The sequence below is a fragment of the Pogona vitticeps genome, chromosome 1, assembly GCF_051106095.1.
Source record: "Pogona vitticeps strain Pit_001003342236 chromosome 1, PviZW2.1, whole genome shotgun sequence".
Classification (NCBI taxonomy): Eukaryota; Metazoa; Chordata; class Lepidosauria; order Squamata; family Agamidae; genus Pogona; species Pogona vitticeps.
The window spans coordinates 158,685,765-158,695,439 of record NC_135783.1 but is presented as its reverse complement, the minus strand read 5'-3'; positions in this window follow the sequence as shown (position 1 = coordinate 158,695,439).

The following is a 9,675-nucleotide window of genomic DNA, read 5'->3' as shown; positions in this document are numbered from 1 at the left end:
AAAAAAATATAAATATTCATACAGTCTTCAACCCATGCAGTCTTTTCCTGCATAGGGTTTAATCATCACATTTTGAGATGTGATGCCGATACAACTTTCTCTTTGTGTCCAGTGGGCAAATACATACTTGGTTACCTGAGTGAAAAATTAATGCACCGCTGTACCTTTAGCAGTCTGGCCAGTTAAGCAAGTCCTATTTGTTCTGCTTGTTCCTTTTCTTGCAAAAATGAGAATATGTGGGCAATCCCACTGTTTTTCAGTTAGATAATCATTAAGTACAAGGTTGCACCTCTCCCTTGCTTAATTTTCTGACTGCAGATTATCAGAAAAAGAGAGAGGTAAGTACTCGGAAGTTCGGGTCATTCGGGTCATCTGGCTTGGTTACCAGGTTCACAGTGACAGACATATGACAGACAAATGATAGACATACAGAAATTTCAGGCGCTACAGATCAGTGCATTCAGTGGAACATATTGCAGCAAAAGGCAGAGTGACGTTCCTTGTTTCTGGCACCAATTTGGATCTTGGTTTGGTCATATCTCAGGTCACATATTAAAATTACATGAATGAGCTTACAGAGAACAATCCACTATCTTATATAAGGCCTAATTAGCAAATAGTCTCACAATGGTTCTTCACACTTTCCTCAGAGAAACTGAATGGTTCAAATGTTGAGAAAAATTATTTTCCCTAGAAGTCCAAATTATATTTTCCCTTTAGGTGCTTGCAAATTTAGTGATTTTTTTCCCCAAGGATATATTTTATTTTTCCAGACACTAATTTCAAAGTAGCAGCTTTGGAAAGAACAGTTACAAGAACCTCTCTCTTCACAATCAATAAGGGCAAAAATAGACACTTAAAAAAATTTTAAAATGTCACTTTGGGGCCTTGGTTCCTTGAATTGGAGGCACATGTTGGAGAAGCCAGTATAGCAGTCTCTCTACACCCTTTCCCCAGTTTTAAAGTACCTTACCCAGGTGCTCTGAGTTGGTGATGGTATAAGTGAGGGAGGTTGACCCCTCTTTACCTCTATTAATTAGTACATTGTTATAGTCTAGAGAATAACAAACCATAAGTAGTTACAGTGGACCCTCGACTTACAGACGGCTCGACTTACAGACTTTTCGAGTTACAGACTTCTCTGGCTGCAAAATTTAGATTCGACTTGCAGCCACAGAATTGACTTACAGACCAGAAAAAAACCAAAATGGAATAAAAATAGAATAAAAACCACTGGTTATGGGATTAATCGGTTTTCAGTGCATTGTAGGTCAATGGAGATTCGACTTACAGACTTTTCGACTTGCAGCCACCATTCCAATACAGATTAATTCCTTAAGTAGAGGGTCCACTGTACCTAAGTGTCTGTTACTGGTGTGTATGTTTTGAAGCTTATAAGAGCTTAACAGCTTTGATAGCTTAGCCCAAAGGCCACTCTAGCCTGACCTTGGTTTTCTTAGGGTAGCCAACTAAACGTGTGAGGTAATGGCTTCCTTCCAGTGTTTTTCTCCAGCAAGTACTACACTTATGTATACACCTTCTCATACTGGAGATAACAGCCTTCATGATTATAACCATTGTGATAGCCTTACCCTCCATGACTTTATTTAATCCTCCTTTAAAGCCATTAAAGTTAGTGGCCATCATTGAAGGTTGTATTAGCAAATTCCATAGTACATTTCATGAGAAGACCCCCTCCCCTTTCTTTCTTTCTTTCTTTCTTTCTTTCTTTCTTTCTTTCTTTCTTTCTTTCTTTCTTTCTTTCTTTCTTTCTTTCTTTCTTTCTTTCTTTCTTTCTTTTCTTTTCTTTTCTTTTCTTTTCTTTATTTTTCTTTATTTTTCTTTTCTTTATTTTTCTTTATTTTTCCTTTTTTCCTTTTCTTTCCTGACTCTCAGACCATTCAGCTCCACAGAATAACTCTAGGTTATAGTATTATAAGAGGATGAGAAACATGTTGTAGTTTTTGGCACTTGTTAACATGCCTCCACCTTATTCCAAAAATAAAAGGCCCAAAATTTGTAACTTTTCCTAACAGGAGTTGTACCACCACCACCCCAGATGATCTGGGCTGCCCTTTTCATTTCCCCCCCTAATGTTGCCATATTTTTGTGGTATATGGTAATCAGAAAGGTACACATTATTCCAAGCAGAATAAAAGTTCCAGCACTAGAAATCAGAAATCAAATAAATATCCATTAGTGAACAAGGGTGGGAAAAGCCAAGTGCATCAATAAGAAAAATAGGAGAAATGAGGTAGGCCATAGTTCTCATTGAGGCAGCATACTTTTTATCTCGGTTATACTATTTCAGTACTGCTAGTGAGACTCGGGTGGCTGAATCTTCTCCATAAGGGAAAAATGTATCCACTGAGGAAGCCGTATCTGGTGAAGAAGGCTAGCCATGCCCCTCCAGTTTTCCATACTAGATGGATATTTGAGGGACATGGATGAAGAAGCACTCTGTTATGTAAGCCCCATAATCTATCTCAAGCTGCTCAGTCTTACAATTACCACCTCAGTGTGATGATCATTTCAGTGAGAACTGTGCCACATGTAACACGCTGTCAGTCCAGAAAGTCAGACTCCACATTGCGAGTCCCTTTACATATTGAATTGTATACCTCCACCTGATTGTAGGTGTGACTACATTGGAAAATACCACATGGTTTGTGCTGGAGGTTTTAAAAAACCAGTCAGGGACTACTAGAAGTAGTTTCCACTGTTGAAATCATTGTAATCGTTCACACAGATATGATTAATTATACAGTTTCAAAAGTCCACACTGAACTTCCCAAGTGATACAGTTTTCTTTGGGTTCACAGCTCCATTTCTATTAACACTGTCCTCTTGCCCACTTCTTTCCTTCATCCCTCCCCTTTTAGCCCTCCTCTCAAGTCAGCTGCTATGGCTGTCAGCTGTCAGGGCTTTAAGTGCATAGGTCAGGAAGAATTAATTCCCATTTTCAATATGAAATGTTTCGACACAGTGTGGACCTATAACATTTAGATCCCTGCAGTGTACTATTTAGACACACTCTCTTGAGTGACATAGCTTTGAATTGGCTTAATAGTTTATCACTTGGTGCAATGTCTTGTCACTGTCTCATGAAATTGACTAGATTTGTCAATTTCACCTGGGTCCCAGTGAGGATTTCAGATCAAGGCAAGAAGGCAAGGGGAGGGGGGATGTTCTCCACCAAACTGATTTCCGGTACAGGTATGGATGCCTTAAGTGAGTAATTCCTGATCTACAGGAATGGTTCCAACTCACACCAATCCAAGCCACACACCTCATTTGGATGAGCTCTAAATGGAGTGACTGGAGAGAAGTAAGCAAACTAGCAAGCAAGCAAAACAACCTTGGCAGTGCAGCACTTACCTGATACATTGCCATAGGATACTTCCACAGTTTAATTGCCAGCTTAATAGATGCACAATAAACCACCGCCAACAGATGAACAAAAACACATGAATACTATTAGAAAAAAAATTTGCGCTTCTGTGCAATTATGGGCTCAGTTACAATATTGAAATAAATTGGGAGCTGGATCATAGCTTTTGAACTTTGTTTAAAATTTTGTGGTTTTTTAGATTGGCGTGTGCACCCTCTTGGGACAACTTTTAATCTACTAGTAAGCTGCCTGGCACTGGTAGTGGAGGTGGGGTGGGGAAGGGGGTGAGAGCAGCAGAAGCGCTACTGCCTCCTCCTCCTCCTTTCTTCCTTTCTCTTCTCACTTTGGGAATGTAGGTTTTGCCTCAATCAAAGTGCATCAACGGAAACAGCCGCCCCCTCCCTCTTTCTCCCACTCAGCCAGAAGCCAGCTGCTTCAGTGGCTTCACTTCCCTGGAGGAAGAGAGAAAGAGCAGGCAGAGCAGAAGGGATTAAAGTGTTTTTCTGGGTCTCTTGTCATGTTTTAATACTTGTTTTATTTATTTTGAACTTCTTTTGAAAGTGGAATAGTGCTAGAACAGTGTTACAGATAGAAAAAAAATAGATATAACATATCAGACTGCAAAGTTCTCTTGCAGCCTGGAAACTCTTGATCCTGTCATCCAATACTTGACAAATCCCACAGACACAATTTACTCTGACACAGGTGAGCAAGCAGGCAAAAACAATTCAAAATACAGTAAATCATGTTCATAATTGAGTTAAAATAAACAAGCCCCTCAGGAGTTTGTTTTTTAAGCATGTTTTCCAACCAAAAAACACACTTCCTGGCCAAAAAAGTCACTGCACATCACATAGACTGATATTTTTAAATTGATTTCAAATGCGCTAAACCTGATGCAAAACCTGGAGCATTACGACATATAACTGAGCCGCAGCTTTACGTCATGCACGTTGCCTGAATCAATTTTAACTGTGCCAACTCCAACACAAACCATGGGATATGTGGCAATGTAATCACAGCCTGTTTTGTACGCACACAAATATGTTCCTTAGTGACTGTGGGGGTGGATGGAATTCTTGTAGAAGGAAGAAGGGGAAATATTAGCCATGGCAAACATCCCCAGCAGCAGCCTATCAATATATGAACAGCCACATAGACTAAAATCTGACTGCCTCACAAATTACACCCTTCTGTTAATGTCTGCAAAGTGACATAAGCTGAGGAAGCACTATTAAAATGGAACAGGCTGGGTAATCTGTTCTTCTGTTGGGAAAAGCTGGCTCACAAATAACACTACTTTCTGCAATGTAGGAGTCATGAATACCGAGCTGTCCAGCCAGAGCTCTTCCAACGTTGAAACTGAACTGGCTTGGCAGAGAGTTTTCGTTGTTGGTAAGAAAATAAAAGCCTCTGGGGATCTTCCTGTCCCTTAACAAGATTAGCTTTTCATGCCTGTATTGAGAGTTCCATTTCTGAATTTCAGGCTCATTTGGGAAAGTTGGGAATAGAAGCTACAGAGAGAAAGGGGAAAAATGCTTCTCAGTATCTTCCTCAATTCAAATGTTGGTTCAGGGCCAGTATAATTACTGAAAATGAGCCTATACTTTTGTCTTTACCTGTTTTGAAGAAGAATTCTACTGTTCCAGCCCCCCCCCACCTATTGTGGCTAGCAAATTCTTGAATAATAGTGCCTTCCTTTTTATCTTGGTGGGGAGGGAATCAAGATAGCAAACAGAGTGGGTGTTTCTGGCATTTGGTAACATTTCTTTATCCACTGAGCAATCCCTGGACCAAATTCAAGGTTATCACAGGCTACCCGAACACTTGGTAGGTTTTGTAATAATGCCCTTTTGTACCCTGCCCGCAAGTAAATGCAGCCACTTTGTGCCCAAGGGTGATAAAAGCTGTCTTAAGGTGCTCTAAGCAATCTTTAGACTAGAAAATACCCATTAAACATAGAGTAGCCTGCTTCGTACTGTGGTCAGACTGCACTCACCCAGAGTCCAGGATTGCCTACTTTGACAGGCTGCGGCTGCTTTTCTCCAGGTATGAAGCAAAGACCTTTCATATCACTACAAACTGGTCCCTGCTTAATTGGAGTTTTCAGGAACTGAAAGTGGGGCAGTTTCAATGTGGCTAAATTATGAGAAGACATATGGCTCTATAATCTATATACCTTATGATTAAAACTCTGTTCGCTTTCCCACCTTGTGAATCCGTATCTTTAAACAATATTTTTTGTATGCGTCTCTGATACTTTTGTTGCAGAAAACTCCACACCCTATGTTAGTGCTGTGGCACCTTCTGTCTTTCTCTATTGGTGTCCATTAAAAAAGGTAGGTGGAACATGCTGATGCACTGAAAGTGGAACACTGGGCCATGCCAAGATCAGTACTTTGACTGACATGAAGTCTATGGGAGAGGATGGTCAGCAGAATAAGATGCTACTGATTCCAAATAAGAAGTATGTGACACCACCTGCCTTACTGCACCTTCTCTAAAGTGCTTTGGCATGCTCAGCTCTGACCAGTCTTCCTGTTGGACATTGTTCAGTTTTGTACTGTTTGGTGACTGAGCATCACTAGATGTAGAATAACCTGTTGCTATCAGTTGATTGGGGCCAAGTCCTCCAGGAGAATGAGGTCCAAGTTATATTTGATGTTATTCACACAATGACTGTCTGTGTGATTGGTGGGTGTTTTTTTTTTTAAAGCTGACAGCAGCCACAGGAAGGCCCAGTTCAGATCATGAGCATAGTGCTGGGGATTTCACTTTCTCTCACTGAAATCCTGATCTAGATCACCCCTGCAGATGTTACGAGAAATGGTCCACTGGCATCCCCTCGACTTGTTAGACATCCCCCTTTGATGATACATTTGTCACTTCGCCGACATGTCACCTTTTCTTTGTATTGACATTTGTTGCTGTTTGTTTTGTGTAGATAGGATCAGAAAACCAATGATTCTGCACTAATCTCGTTTCAGTACACATTGTTCTGTTGTGTCATTCTGTTCCAGTACATTTCAAATGAATTAAAATATATATCCTTGAAAAGAATGATGTTCAAATGCAGCATTAAGACCAAAAGCCTTGTCTGCACAGATAAACCACTCCATTTTTGAAAATGTATTTCTTTATCTATGAAAATATTTTTAATATATATTTCAACCTCGCTCCATAAAATCCTGGTCATTGTTCAAGGACCAAGAGTGTGTGTTTGTATGGGCATGCGGGTCTGCATGTACAGAAAGTCTATGTAGATACGTGATTCTATAATTGAAATATGATTGTGTGTATTTTTCCTTTACATGTAAAGAGATCTACAGCCCCTCTATATGCTATTGGCCAGAGAGAAAGTGTACTAAATCACATCATCCTATTTTATAACTGGACGAGCTTACTCCCAAACAATCACGTATGTCTTTTTTTTTGAATCTGAAATAAAAATCCTTCAGACTGAATCCATTTGTTTTTTTCACTTGTGTTTTTACACACTAGACTATACATTTTACCTTGCTCTTATCATCAGTAGACACAGATATATTGTGAGAACCATAATCTATGCTAATAAATATGTCCAGTCCTGAGTTCAAGTTTTAAAGAGCGGGGTCATCTCTTTAAAATCTAGCATTTACAGGGTACATTGGGCTGTGTTGGTGGTTGGTATTCAGAATACCTTTCAAATACATGGGGTGAAGGGTACTGAATCCTCTCCTATGCTGGGACGTAAGATCCCCATAATCTGTTTCATGACCTCACTTTTCTTTCCGACGAAGATGGGTGAGTGGCAAGGCAACTGTAGGGGCTGTGTGCCTTGATTCAGGGTTCAGCCAAGCCGCTCAAGTGTTAAAGGTGTAGCAGAACTGAGGGCAGCGATATGGGCTTGGGGAGCTGTATTGGGCTTAGAACCCCTTAACACAGGAGAAACTGGCACCCCAGGGCTGCCACTGGCCTGATTTCCTGCCACTCTGCAAATCACTCAGATTTTCTTCTTTTGGTAACAGCAATCCAGGAGACACATTTGGTCTCCAGAGCTGAGAGAGCTTGTCTCTGTACTGACCACTAGCTTGCTTTAAGGCAGAAATGGCCAATGTTTCTACTATCCAGTATGTTTCCAAGTCCTGGCTGGTAGGTCAATGGCCAGAAGTTATCTAAGGGCAGAAACAGACATTATATTAAAAGCTGAAAGGAGTTAGCATTGGGGAGTGTTGATGTTGTCAACATTCAGGCTGCTCTCTGCTATGTAAAGCATGACATCCTTTTTTCCTGCTGGCACAATATTGTGCAGCAATGTCAGGTTATTTCTTTTTTGAATTATAGGTACAGAAGTGCAATATCCCACATTCATAAACCTGAGTTTTTTGAGGAACTGAATTTCCTGTGGTTTTTTTTAATGGGAGTTTTAAATATAGATAAGCTATACACAAATTTAATCAAAAATCTCCGTCATATAGAACTACCCAGTGTTAGAGGATTCCAGAAGATAAGCATATGGTATATGCTATGGGTCCTGGGAGAAGACAGAAGTGAGAACAGCTCAGATGTGGCTGTAGTCTCTCTGTGTCAAAATATTCTGAAGGGCTGTTTTGGGCTTCATGAAATGGTGAAAAAAAAGTTGTGAGTTGGTACAACACATACAGTGGAGAAACTTACACACTCTTTAACCTCTTGGTTAAACTAATGTTGCCATGCCGCTTCCTCCAAAGACAGACTGGAAAGCTATGTTCCAATTTCTAACCCCTTTCTGTGAGTTAGGCAAGCTGAGGAAGAAATGCTGCATTGGACCAAAAGCTGTATGCACATGTTGTGTGCATGCTTTCCAAAATACAGTATGTCCTTTTGCTTTTTGAAATTTTTAAAAAGGAAGAGGTTGGAATTAGTAAAAATGTCATTGGAAATCAGGGTCAAAATCATCCATACTATGTGAAAGAAATAACTTGAAGAAAAGACAGGGATAAAAATAAACTCATTTGAAATGTGATATTGGTATAGATACTAAAGACAGCCAGAAAAGTGGGCGTTTCATCAAGTCAAGCCCAATTTTGAATGCTGGCAATTTATAAGGAAGCCCAAATTCTCAAGAGTTTTTCACACTTTGCAATCACTAATTTCAAAGTGTGAATTAGAGCCATGAATGCTGAATTCTTTCAAATAATTTTTTAAAAAGTAAAGTGGCTGGAAATGAAATTTTTTTTACAGGTATGCAAATTTGATCTTATTACTGTAATGTATTCAATCTGTTTTAAACTGGCAGTAGTTCCAAGTTCACTTATTCTGCATGGGGCAGAACAGTGTTACATTTTTCAAAACCGTAACTCAGAAACCCTTTGCCCAAACATCAACAAAATTTGGCACAGAACAAGAGCAGACTTTCTGCTACATTTGTGCCAAATTTGGTGCTGATCCAAGTCTGGTGTCATAGTTGTAAATTTTTGTTTGGGGCACTCCTTTTTTAAAAAGTTGTTTTATGTAATGCTGAATCCTTCTGTCAGCACAATATATTGGTGTCCTCCCAGGCACTAATAATTAATTGACATTTTTTCCTTACATCTGACAGTTAACTCTCCAAGCACCTATTGGCAGACACTAGAAACAATCTGACTGGCTACACATTCTCTTCTGCAAAAAATACATATATAATAGATTTAATAGAATTAAACACACACACACACATGCATGCTGGCTTGGGATATATTTATATATTCTAACAGAAAGAAGCGAGTGAGGCAGTTTTTCAGGTCATCCATCTTTCAGAATCCTGTGCTGAACTCCTGAAAACCAAACGCCAAACAAAGAAAAATTATCTGCAGATTCCAGGAGATGAAAGAATTTCCTGTTCATGCATACACAGAAAATCCAGAGGAGAGATATCACCTTGAAATCTGCTTTAAGTCTTGAAAACAGTTTTTCTCATTCTGATAGACACAAAGAGAGAAATCATAACTGTAGGCAACTTTTTACCACATTTGATTTAACCTTTTTAATCTGATGAAATTGCTTTAGAGACCAATCCATCTGTTCTGTACTCAGTTAACACTCGCTAGCCTGAAGTGAAATGCTTTGGGAATACTTAAGAATTGCCTCTATATGTTCTCCTTACATGGAGACCTTTTTCCCCCCAAAATCATAACATTTGCATCATTATGAAAGCGGCAATCAAGAAGTCTGAGAATCTTTCAAATTCCTTTTTCTTGTAAGGAAGCAGTATAGTGAATGAAGTGGATTTGTCTTTCTTCTTGCCACCTTCCTCCACTTCCACTAGATAAGGCTCCCGATAGAGA